Source organism: Bombina bombina, chromosome 7 (assembly GCF_027579735.1).
Source record: "Bombina bombina isolate aBomBom1 chromosome 7, aBomBom1.pri, whole genome shotgun sequence".
Lineage (NCBI taxonomy): Eukaryota > Metazoa > Chordata > Amphibia > Anura > Bombinatoridae > Bombina > Bombina bombina.
Genome location: NC_069505.1, coordinates 88,888,086 through 88,902,344, shown reverse-complemented (window position 1 = coordinate 88,902,344; position 14,259 = coordinate 88,888,086).

The window sequence follows — 14,259 nt, the reverse complement described above, 5'->3', positions numbered from 1 at the left end:
AGAAAGAAAAAAAAAAAAAAAAAAAAAAGCGGGGGAAAATCCCGTACCAACAACGAAGGTTAAAGGGGGTGACCATGATATCCATCCTAAGGAGACCAAGCTCTCGGGAATCTTCCTAGTTCTATCTGTTGTTTCAGCCAGTTGGAGGATTTACATAAAGATAAAGCCTGCCTCTGTATTTCCAACGGAAGAGACATTATGTATTTCTCCCATTTCTTAAAAAATTTAGCCAATTGTTTAGGATTTGTGACTTTTAAATTATATTGTTCAAAGGTCATTTGATATTGTATTTCCATCAGGAAGTCGCTAAATCTAGGGGCTTTTAATCCTTTCCAATTTTTCAGAATTAGATTTCGCCCCACCAGTATAAGTAGATTAATGAATCTATGGTTATTGGGGATTGAGGTATGCTTACTCAAGAAAAATATTAAATATTGATTTAGTTTAAATGTATTCCCTGTTATCCTGATACCCCAAAAATTGATTTTTTGCCAGAATTGATATATCTTTGGGCATGTCCAAAAACAGTGTACTATATCCGCCTTTTCCTGGTGGCATTTGGGGCATTTCCCTGCATCCTGCCTCCATTTAGCTACTCTAGCAGGTGTAAGATAGGTTCTATTAAGCAATTTCATATGTGACTCTTTCCAAGAATGCATAATTGTGGCACCTGCTACTAGTGTTATGCTCTGGGATATAGTTTCAGTATCTACTCTGATTTGGACTTTGGCCCACTTATATGTCAAATCCTGTATATTTTCTCTACCTCGTTGTTTTAAAATTGTATCATACACTCGGGAGATGGTGCTTACCCCTTCCCTGTATTCTCCAATTATTTTCTTAATTTCTTTACTATCCAATTCCAAACCTGTATCTAGCCTTAATTTCTCTATCCAGTGTCTCACCTGCAAGTACGCATAGAAGCTAGATCTAGGAAGATCAAACTGTCGAGCTATTGCCTCAAAAGTTTTCAGTCTTAGATTTTTACCTTCACAGATCTGGATTACCAGTTTCAGTCCCTGTTCAGCCCAGGTTTGAAATGGTGACAGGCCCAATCCTGGTGGAAAATCGGGATTGCCTATGAATGGCAAGAATTCAGATTTCCGATAGTCAATATTCAACTCTTTACCTATTTTTTGCCATGCCTGTATAATAGTTTTAAAAGTGATCATTTGGCATATTGGAACTGGCAATTTATTTGCATTATAATGTAAAATAGCCTGAAGGTTAAAAGGTTTAATTAACATTGATTCCAAACTATAGAATGTAACCAGTTCTTTTTCAGTTACCCAATCTAATGCATATTTACACAAAGCTGCATAGTTATAATATCTGACATTAGGGCAAGCCAAGCCTCCATAAATTCTGGGTAATGTTAATTTAAGCAATGAAGTGCGAGGCTTCTTTCCTTGCCAAATGAAGCGATTAAAGCATCTATTCAGAAAGACCAGATCCCTTTTATAGAGAAGCAAGGGAAGGTTTTGAAGAAAATATAACAGTTTGGGAAACAAAATTACCTTGACCACCATAATCCTAGCTGTAATGGATAGAGGTAGATTGCTCCAATTCTGGAGCTTTTTATCCAATTCCTTAATACATCCTTTAAAATTAAGGTCATACCACAAACTAGGATCTTTACTCAGTTTAATACCCAGATATGTGATTTGTGTTGTTTCAGTGAACGGTAGATTAATTTGCTTATGTGGTTTACTTATCCACATAACTTCTGACTTCTCAAAGTTAATTTGATATCCTGAGAATGAGCTAAAGATTGTGAAGAGTCTGATAAGCTTAGGGATCGAGTCTGATAGATCGCTAAGAAAGAGCAAGAGATCATCCGCAAATAAAGATAAAATCAGTTTGTGCCCTCCAATTTGTATACCCTGTAGTTCCCTCCTTAGATAGATTGCCAGGGGTTCAATCGCTAGATTGAATAAAAATGGTGATAGAGGGCAGCCTTGTCGCGTGCCACGTTTCAATATAATCCCTTTTGTAGTTTCCCCATTCACTAAAATTGTGGAGATTGGTTCTCTATATAGTTGTTGAATGAAAGATTGGAAAACCCCTGTTATCCCAAAGTTCTCCAAGGAGGTGAAGAGATGATCCCATATAATCGAATCAAACGCTTTTTCAGCGTCGATTGAAAGAATCGCTAAATCGGGGTTACCGTGATGTTTGTTACCGATTGATTTGCTCCAGTAATAATCTAGTACTAATTGTAATTTTCGTATGTTTTTTACTGGATTTCTACCATTCATAAACCCCGTTTGATCAGGATGTATCATATACCCCAAAGGGGATTTCAATCTATTAGCTAAAATGTGGGTAAGGATTTTATAGTCCTGGTTGAGGAGAGAAATTGGTCTATAAGATGTAGGAAGTTCTGGGTCTTTGCCTTTCTTGTAGATCAAAACAATATTAGATGCAGCGAATAAAGGGGACTGTGGTTTGTTACTTATGAAATATTCATTAAATAGTTAACTTAAGATCAAGGGGACCTGATCTGCGAGTATCTTATAAAATTCGGCTGGTAATGCATCTGGCCCAGAAGCTTTTCCCATTTTTAGTTTTTGGATAGCAAGCTTGATCTCTTCCACAGATATAGGTTCATTTAGTCTCAGCAAATCGTGCAACTCTATTTGAGGCAGGCTTATACCTTGCCAAAACTGGACTTTATTCTCAGTATTAATTTGTTTAGATGCATATAGCTCCTGAAAAGTTTGATAAATAGTTTCCCTTATCTCTGTAGGTTCTGTCACCCTAGAATTCCCCCTTTTTAAAGCTGCAATGTAGCTTTTCTGTTGCCTGATTTTGACTATTCTTGCAAGATATTTGGCTGAAATACCCTGCGCACCTGAATAGAGGGCTTTAAGTTTCTGCTCTTCTACAATCGAGTTTTGTTTAAGAAAAAGATTGTAAAGCAACTTACAGTCTTTGTATTTGTTCCAATGTTCTACCGAGGGCATGCTGATGTAATTGCAATAGCTATTTCTTAATGTATTAGACAGTTGTTCCTCTCGCTTTCTCAGAATTGCTCGCATTCTTATCAGATATGCTTTTATCTCTCCTCTAAATACCGCCTTCGCAGTCTCCCACAATATTTCTGGTTTATCTAGATGGCCCGAATTTTCCGCTAAGAATTGATTCCACCTATTTTGCATCCATCTTTTAAAATGGACATTGTTTACTAGATAATTCGGGAAGAATATTCTACCTTTTCCAGTAAGTACTTTATCATTCAGACCTATTTCTAATGAGATCACTGCGTGGTCGGAGATCACAATATCTTGAATAGCAGTTTCTATATTCATTTTTAACATTTGTCTAGCTATTAAAAAATAGTCAATTCTAGAGAATGAAGTATGTACGTTAGAGACACATGTATACTCTCGTTGGTCAGGGTTTTGTGCTCGCCAAACATCTTGCAGTGCTAGTTTTTGACAGAACCTACGAAGAATCTCTGTTTCCCTTGCTTTTCTTGGAGCAAATTTAGCTTTTGATCTATCCAGAATATGTGAAAAGGCCATGTTAAAATCGCCAGCTACTACAATGTTCTTTCCAATATGTAAAAACAATTTTAAGCTAATATTTTCCCAGAATTCTTTGTCTATCGCATTTGGGCCATAAACATTACAAAAAACAAAATTAAAACCATTGATCTGTATTTCAAGGATCTGGTATCTCCCATTTGGATCATTATCTACCGAGATTATTTTATGGTTTAGCTGTTTTCGTATTAAGATAATCAGACCTCTTTTAGCCCTATCATAAGGGGTAAACACCTCTCCGACCCATTTGTTTTTAAGTTTTATAGCTTCTACTGGCCTAAGATGAGTCTCCTGTAGGAAGACTAAATCTGGTTTTTGCTTTCCTAAATGTTTTAACAGAAGTTTCCTTTTAGCTGGGGATGAAATCCCTCCGCAATTCCAGGAAAGTATTTTAAGTTTGGTCATCTAAAAATACTGTTGAAACAGAAATCAAGGTAAGGGCTCCCAAAAAAAAAAAAAAAAAAAAAATTTATAATAGTTAAAACTCCTATTTTCCCATTCCCCCCTGCGCACCCCGCAACCTGTTTTTCCATGCTTAACCTTCAGCATTATTGCCCTACATAAAGCTACATCCATTTCTTATATCTATTTATGTAGGTAAGGCCTTTATTTATTAGAGGTTTTTATCTTGTGTGCCTCTCAGCTGTTCTGTGTCTAGCTTCTGGCAAAATGCCTTAATTTCTTCAGTTTTGGTAAATGTCAAAGTCTCACCATCTTTATCAATAATTATTTTCGCCGGGTATATTAATCTTGCTCTTATATTTGCCTTAATTAACTGAGTACAAAATGGTGCCATCTCCCTACGTTTATTTTGAGTCTCTGATGAAAAGTCTTGAAATAACAGTATTCTATTAGATCCTATCATGATGTTATTATTTTTACGATATAATCTGAGTATATGGAATTTATCCTGAAAATTTAGAAACTTGATTATTACTACCCTAGGCCTTGCCATACCATTTACAATCCCTCTAGGTGCACCTATTCTATGGGCTCTCTCTATAGGCAATCTGACATTCTCAATGGTGCTCCCTACTAATTTAGGGAGCTGGGAGGCTGCAAAGCTTATCAGGTCTTGGTATTCTACTGTTTCAGGAAGGCCAACAACCCTAAGGTTGTTGCGCCTAGATCTGTCCTCTAACTCCTCTAATTTGGAGTGTAAAAATTTAATTTTTGTATCCTGCAAATGGGTCATTTGTTCTTGTATCTCTATTCTATCCTCAGCATCTGAAACCCTGGTTTCTAACTCATTTATACGTGTTGCGAACTGTTTTATTTCATTGGTAGCTGTGGCCATTTCTTGCCTTAAAGCTTCAAATTGTGGCATGATTAAATCAGAGATTTGTTGTATTAGTGGTGTATTATCAGTGGAATTCAGATCTATTTCATTTTGTAACTGTAAACCTATACTACTTTCATTAGTTTTGAGTTTTTTTTCTTTTGGTTTAGGCGGCATATTTGGTGACAAATTTTTAGAATGTGACATAAACCTTTCCATAAATCTTATTATCGGTCTATTGTGACCAGAAAAAAAAAGACACACAAAAAAAACCTAGTTGTGTCTTGAATAAGGGTGAAGGAGGGGAAAAATATATCCTCTTTACTTATTTCTGTAAGTGGATAGGTAAGTAAACAAGAGATGTCTTCAGAGATCTTGTGTAAAAAATGGTTAAAATGTGTTCCTTTTTACATTTTGGTGACAAACACTACTTAATCAAAATATTACATTAATGTGTGCCAACACGTGCTTTGAACAAATCCTTAAATACTCTTATATGTGAAAAAAAAAAAATCAGTGAAAAAAAATAAAAAAATGCATTTTTAGTGAAAAAGCAAAAAGAAAAAAGAAAGAACCAAAAATGTGAGTAGGAGAGTACAAAGACTCACAGTAGTAAACTGCCGAGAAAAAAAAACAGTTGTTTAAAGGTTTACAACTCTATTCCTCTTTCCCTTTCTTCCTCTTCCTCACTTCCCTCACTTCTTAACAGAGCCACTATCTAAATAGCTTAGGCCACTGGTATTCTAAATGTAAATCTAATGAAAACACAAAATAATCTATCTCTGGGTAGGTTCCTGTTACCAACACAGTTGTACAAAATGAATATATGATCAGTTCCAGCAGACACAAGTTATAACCATATAGAGAAGTTTATCACTATATAGTAGACCCAATTTCTTATATATTGATATTTTTTCAGCTATAAAGAATAGACTATTTCTCTGCCACTACCAAAGACAGAGAAAAAGGAGAAAAAGAGGAGAAAGAAGCAAAAAACAATAGACAGAAGAAGGAGAATACCAAGAGACAAAAAAAAGGGAGAAGCTAGAGGAAAAAAGGAGAAAAAGAAGCAAAATTCAGTGTTCAAATCGGACTCTTTAGCTTATTTACGCCAGTCAAACAAGCTATATTTAACTGTATTTCTTATGTTAATAACCAGTCATAAAAGATAACTAAAAAGTTTTTATCTTGATTGAAGATCCATTATGAGGATAATCCCTTTCTAAAGGAGAGTTCCCAAGACCTAGAAATCTTTTTCTTGTATTTAACAGTGAATCATAAGTAATATCCCTCAGAAAAAGACAACTTTTTAGCTTGATTGAAGTTTTCATAGAGGACAGTCCCCACACAGAAAAATCCACAGAAAAGCAAACAGTCTAATGGAGATTGAAACAGCAGGTCTCACCGCTTGTACTCTGAACAGTTTTCTTATGATGTGTGATACTTAAGATTTCTAACAGAAACTTTACCATCTGTAGCAAGAGAGGGGGGGCTATAAGGTGGCTCGGGCACATAAAGAGCCTGTATACCTCCGTATATGTTTTTCCAGCTTCTCTCTCCACTCCTCGGCCCCTCTATAAGACCTTTTTAAGCAGTTTCCTTATGTATGGGACTTTAATATTAGGAGAAGCAGATCTTAACCTTAGGCTGTGAAATAATTCAGCCTATATTTAGACATTTAACCAGGCTTGATAGTTATTTACACCTAGGTGCAGTCTTTTAATAAGCTCAGCCTTAGTATGTTTATATAGGTTCAGCTGTTATTGTCTAACAAGAGAGTGTCTAGGGATAAAACAGACCGTGTCTGTAATACCTGTTTCCAAATGAGGTCTCTTAGCAGCGGCTCTTTATCTCACTCTGTTGTTCTTATCCACATAGCAGCTACCTCTTGCTTTCCAGCTAGCTTTCCGGTCTTTCCACAGGTAGATATTAAGGAGCGGCAGATTTGTGAAGTCGCGATTTCGGACACCTCCGCTACCGCAGCCTCCGCTGATACACCAGCTCCTCTGTCATGTATGGCTGCCGACCGGTGGGTATGTTGCTGCAATTGATGCGTTTCTCTGTGTTGAAAGGAGGTTTACACAGAACAGGAACGCCTTTTGGCGTCGTGACTCCGCTTTGAAGTCAATCTGCTTACAGGAACCGGCCACTGCATGAAAGTTTATCCAAGCCGGGATGCGCCTCCGCTGGCCAAGGATCAGCACAGATGGGGTAGATCGATAAAGCCCTTCTCCCCAGAGCTAGAGTTAGCGTCCCACGTTCTTACTAGCTCCTCCCCTTCCGGTTCCTCCCCCACTCAGAATCTTAATGACACTAGTCTAGGCATTAACCCTGATACTGGATTTAACTTAGACCCACTTACTTTAATTACACAAACTACAGAAGATAGAACTGACACACAATTCACACACACCCCACAAGGGTACACACACACTCATTCTATGTCCAACACAGGCCTAGCCTTTACAGAACTATGTGATTTAAATGACCTTATCACGCTCCAAGCTTGCACACTCAGACATCACAGTGAAAATAATCCCATACCAACATTTAACACCACCACCAAAAATAAATTTAATTTCTATCCAGTGAATAGCAGAAGTGACTCAATCGAAATGTTTCAAAATCTAGTGGAACAGGACATTACCAGATTACACAATACCATTCATGACAATACACAAACATTTAAAGACAATCTTACCATAGAAGAACGAGACTCTTTACGAATATTACGAACCAACCCAGACATAGTCATCAACTCGGCGGATAAGGGAGGTGCAATAGTTATTTTGAATAAAACTGACTATAGAGCCGAAGTCCTCTCACAACTAACTGATCCCAAAACATACCTTAAACTAACTTTTAATCCTACACTTAAATTTAAGAATCAACTGAGGGACCTGTTAGACACAGCTTGTGAGAAAGGCCTAATGAAATCAACTCTAGCCCAACATTGTTTGGTCGAACATCCCATTGTCCCAGCCTTTCGCATAGTACCCAAAATCCACAAAACCCTAAAAAAAACCACCAGGTAGGCCCATAGTGGCCAGCAGGGGTTCCCTATGTGAAAGGCTGGGAGACTGGCTAGACAACGTACTCCAACCCATAGTAAGATCTCTACCGGGCTATATCAGAGACAGCACACATCTGATTAACAGAATAGAAAATTTAAAATGGCAAAAAAACTACAAATGGCTGACTATAGATGTTTCCTCTCTCTATTCGAGTATCCCTCATGATGAGGGACTCAAAGCACTCAAATATATGCTTGAAAGATTTACTGACTTTCCCAATAGCTGTATATACTTTCTTTTAGAAGTAACACAGTTTCTTCTCATACATAATTTCTTTGTATATGAGGGAACCTATTACCTCCAGAGATGTGGCACGGCCATGGGGTGAAGTTTGCCCCCTCATATGCAAATTTGTACATGGGTTACTTTGAAGCCTGCCACATCTTTGGAGGTAACTGTCATCTCAACAAGAATATTATCACATATGGCAGGTACATCAATGATTTGATCCTAATTTACAATGACCAAGAAAACACAACCATTCCAAGCTACATTCAATATCTAAATCAGAACAATCTCAATCTAAATTTCACATACAAAGCACATGATAAAGAGATGGAATATTTGGACCAACACTTGTATCATGATGAAAATAGCAATATTCTTATCTCCAACTACAGTAAACCCTTAGCGAGAAATACCATTCTCAGAGCAGATTCCTGCCATGCACCTCATATGCGTAAGGGTATACCCAAAGGACAGTTTCTCCGATTACGCAGAAACTGTTCTACATTACAAACCTATTACAAAGAAGCCAATACTTTAACAGATAAACTAATAGCAAGAGGCTACCATAAGTCATCACTCAAGATAATAATGAAAAAAGGTAGCTAAAATGGATAGACAAATGCTATTGAACAATACAGAGAGGAACACACATCAAAGACCCAAACTAAATACATATCCTACGTCATCTTACCAAGATCAAATACAATTGAACAAAACAAATGACAAAGATCCAATATATTTCACCACAAAATATAGTGGCCAATTCTATCAAATTTGTAGAATTATTAAGTTGTATCTACCAGTTCTCAATGGAGACACAATTCTCAAACATTAAATGAACAATATAGTCAAATTTACTGCCAAGAAGGCCACAAATCTAGGTGATTTAGTAAAGAAAAAATTCAACAAGAAAATCGAATCCCGCACTAATTGGCTCACACCATCAGCAGGCTTTTACCGGTGCGGACATGTCCGCTGCAAAAGCTGTGACTACACCAACCCTAGCACAACCTTTACTTCAACTCAAACAGGAGACATTTATCACATTAAAAACAGAATTAGCTGTAGCTCTTCATTTATTGTTTACCTAATCACATGCAAAGAATGTGGCTTTCAATATGTTGGTATCACCACTCGCCCCTTAAGGATAGGGTAAGAGAACATCTGACATCCATAGAAGAAAGCACACCAAAAACACCGGTAGCAAAACATTTCCATACACACACCAACCATATCAGAAACTTTTCCTTCCAAGGAATAGAACATATAGATAAAGACCCACAAGGAGGTGATAGGGTCAAAACACTCCTTAAGAAAGAAGTCTATTGGATCTTCACTTTAGCAACTAGAACACCTACAGGGATCAATAGAAGATACGATGTAAATTTATTTATAGAGTAGAAGAACCAGTAGACTCATTACATAGTACCACACAAGATTCTCCAAATCCAAGTTCTTTAACATCCCAGACACAATCATAGCACCAATCAAACATAAGATCAGTCCCTCTAGTTCCCATAACATCCAAATCCATCGTAAAATCAAAATTTGGAACAAAACCAATCGATTTTTAAGTTTATAATAGCCTCAATTTGAAGTCTAGTACTCTATATCATTCCTCTCATGTAAACTAGCGAAGGAACACTAATTATTTTCATTCACAACTTCCCTTACCATTCCATACTCTCTTTTATGACAAAAATACTAGAATATACAAGAAAGTATGAAGAAGTACAAATGTATGTAAGTAGAAAAGTTGTAACTAAAATAATACTAACAACATCCACAAAAGTCATTGTGTTTAACCATCTAATATTATCTGTAAACTATTAAACCATCTGATAAACAAGACATAAGAAAACAAAAAGTTATTTTAGAATGCTTAAACAATCAGTAATATTGAATTTTTATACCTAGACAAACCAGCATACTAATTTATGTCATTTTATGTCAATTTATATCTTTGTTAATATATATTTTTATAATTCTTGTCTATGTCAGATTGTATTCACTAAAGAAAAAAAAATTATTTCACTAAAGTAATCCTTTTAAATGCCAGATAATGTCATCCTATAGAAATAGTACTTTTGGCTTCCACAGCTGAGCTTAATAGATCCACCTATCACCTGGATCAACCCACTTCTTCTAATAAGCTGGAAGAGCCTATTTAAGCTCACCTGTGGCACCCAAGAAACTACCTCTGAAGAAGCGCATGAGACATGCGCGAAACATGTCAGCTAGTTTAAGCTACCCTTGCTAAACTACTTCACAGATGAATAAATCTATTGCACTGGCTATCTATCCGGATTTGTTCTCTTTTTTTTCATGTCTACGGTACGGATCTTGTAGTTATGGGCTGTACCGCTCACTTTTTGGCCGAACAGGCAAACTCGTAATACCAGCGCTATGGAAGTCCCATTGAAAGAGGACTTTTTAAAAAGTGTGGTAGTTACGTTGCGTGACGGCCAAAAAAGTGTGCGGTGCAGCTAAACCTGCAAAACTCGTAATAACAGTGGTAGTGAAAAAAGAGCCATAACGCTGCTTTTTTACTCATAACGCAAAACTCATAATCTAGCCGTATGTTCTTTATATTTATTGTCCACGGTTATTTAATACAGTAACTAACTTGATTAAAAGATCTTTACAAATGATGGTAAGAAAAGTAAAAAATATCTCAGCATTTACAATGTTCTATAGTCAGATAGCTTAGACTAGTGAATTGCCTTTATATGCTAGAAAATAGTATCCACACTTTATTTAAATAGGATCATGTTTATTTACCAATTTAATTCTTTTTTTATTGTTCTATTGCTATATTTTATAAGCTGCCCTAAATTTAGATTTATTTTTTAATTAGTTATAATAATTGACTCGTTTATTCTAATTCATTCACAGTTCTTGGAGATAATTGTTATCAGATGGAGACATTTCCCAAATCAAATCCAGATTTATTGAGAAAGCAGAATGATTTCATAGGTATGGTACATTCTATTTGATTTTTATCTTCCAGGTAAGAGTGTGGAGAAGACGGTATGGGATATGTGATAGTTAAAGGGATGTAAAACACGTTTTTTTTCTTTTATGGATCATGATGTTTTTGACTGAAATAAACCAATTTTTACTTAAACGTTTTTTCTCAGAAAGACACATTTCACCTTGTATAATTAAGCAGCAAAATATATTTTTCCGTTAGTGCTCCTTTAAGATCTGTTCTGATTATTGTAATTGATGAAATACTGGCAAAGCATATCAACCAAAAATATAAATAAAGACAGTTATATAAAAACAATACATTTTAAATACATTTATCTAGGTTCACTAAGAATTTCCCAGCATCTCAAATGAGATAATTGTCCACAATTCTTAATTTTAACTATGGAGCTGATAAACTATAATAATGAGATTTATTGGTGAATCTAGACCTTTAGAACTTTCTTTATAATTCAAACTTCAGATTATAATATTTGATTCTATAAAAAAGGTAAATGCTTTCGTATATTTATGTTTCTTTAAAATCCTTCTAGTTGTGTACAACAATGATGGAGTCTGTAGCACGTGGGGAAACTACCACTTCAATACTTTTGATGGGCACACATACCATTTTAAGGGGACCTGTACCTACATGTTTGCCAGACACTGTCACAGCTCTTTTGAAGATTTCAACATACAGATACAACGTACAGAAGTAAATGATGTCCCAATTATAAGCAAAGTATATATGAGGTTGGAAGGTCTTGACATTGAGACAGAGAGAAATACAATAAAGGTCGACGGAGACATGTAAGAAACCTTTCCAGAATTTATTACTCATTTTGAATATATGACAATTCTAACAAAGTGATTATTATTTACATTAGTTGATAAGTGATATATTTTGTTTATTGCCCCTAAAAGAGGGTTTTTATAGTAATTTATAGCAATAAAGTGGTATACGCTCCAAGTTTACAAACTACGGCAGTTCAGTGTTCTTCATGCCACACATGTGTGCTGCATAATACTGATCCTCCAGAAAATCAAAAGTTCCAATCATCCAGTGCCCAGAAATAGGTAGCCTTCACACCGCTCCTTGAATCAATACAGCAATGGTCCACAATAACCCTTGCTCACAAATGACAGATTGAGCCAATAAGGGTATACGAGTAAAACCTTTACTTTATTTATAATCTATAAGCATTCTATCGTTTCAGCAAAGGATAACAAAAGATTAAATAATAGAAGTAAATTGGAAAGTTTTTTAAAATTTTATTCTCTATCTGAATCATGAATGTCTAATTATGACTTTGCTGTCCCTTTAAACAAAATATTTTTTTACCATATTTAAGTGCTTTTTTATGTCTGATCGATATGTTTTGTGTTAAAAAAGATGGTAAAGTTTAATTAGTTGCTTATTACACAATAATAATTTTGTATGTGGAGCGTCTATTATATATATTTATTTATATTAAAAAAATGCCGATAAATAGTCTTAGTTAAATTTTTCCATATTCCTCATCTTCATTTTCCCACTTGCCCCCCCCCTCCTGGTTAGAGTAGTTTTGTTTTGTTTTTGTGATTTTTTTTTTTTTTTTTTGCTCAATCACAAGTCTTGTTGCACGGCTCAGTGCTCACTGTTTTTAATGTTCAGGAATGACTGACAGGAGTGACGTGTGCTAGCGTGGAAATGCTATTCTGATCACTAATAGTGTGGTTAGATGTGCATTACCTTTTCACTGCACAGTAGGAAAGGAAAAGGGGCAAAAGGAATATCAAGAAATGATATGCAGATAAATGTTAATTTTTTATGACTACAATTCACTATTTAAAAAAAATATTATAGCGGTTTAGAAAGTAATGTCACCTTGATTCTACAGGTCACACAATATCACATAAAAGAAGTTGACTATAACATCCTCAAAATATGTTTGCAAGTTGATATCAATATATAGAGCTCCATTTATGAAGCTGCATATTGAACTTAAGGGCCCTAGTGTTTCTGACTCGCTAGTCCAGGCCTGAAATGCTAGTTAAGTAGCTGCAGTCTTAAGAGGACTGCAACTTAACCTCTCCCCTACTTCTGGGGTGACAAAGTGAAATCACCCTGCTCAGGATTGGCAACAATGATTGACAAGCCCTGCTCCCACACAATCGCAAAAGCAAGTCCTACAGGACTTTAAAAAATGTGGGCCATAGTTGGACATTTCCCTTGAAAAAACAAAATAATACATAGTAACATACTAGTTGAGGTTGAAAGAAGACAGAAGTCCAACGTGATATAGAGACTGCCTGTTTAACACTAAAGAAGCTGACAAACTTACATTAAACAAAATAAAAGTCGACCCATTTAACACAAGGGCCTCTATTTATCAAAGCGTCTACTGAAAATACAGCAGAATTCTGCGTCGTACTTGTCGCGAGATTGCATTGCCGTAGTTATCAAAGTCTCAAGATCGGAAGATCGGAATTTGACGCTGATCGCTGCGACTAGAAAACCTCTGGAAATGTTGCGGAATTCTGTGCATTCACCGTGTTCTTCGACACAATTAGAAGCTTTTTGAAAGTTATCAAAAAATGACCACTTACGCTCGAGTCTTATCCGACGCAGTGTACCTAGCTTTCAATCAGCCGCCTTAGAGGTCGTGGATGCTATAGTAGTCAATGGGAATCGGAAAACAGAAATCTTATGTTCGATGCTGCTAGAGTGAAGCATATCACCTAATAAAACTCAATGGAAAGCATTATTAAATATGTATACCTTATTATAAATACCATTCCCTTCCTGTAATTCAAAGTTTGTAAAAAGAAAAGCACATTCACACAAATATAGCAAGAGAATGAAAACACTGCACAGCAATTAAGGAGATTTAAAAATAAAAAAGCATATTCACACAAAGGATAGCAAGAGAATGAAAACACTGCACAGCAATTATGCTATCAATTAATTATACACAATAAAAATTATGCACAATACAAATTAGGCTATCAATTAATTATGCAAAACACCTGCATATTTACATAGGCATGACATGAACTCTGATTTTATGCAGCATCGTGGAGGCTTAAAAGGTAATTCCCTCATATTAATTTTATAATAATGTCACGGTTTTCATTCAGTTGCTAGGATCCTTTTTTGGAGATAAAATGCCCTTACAAA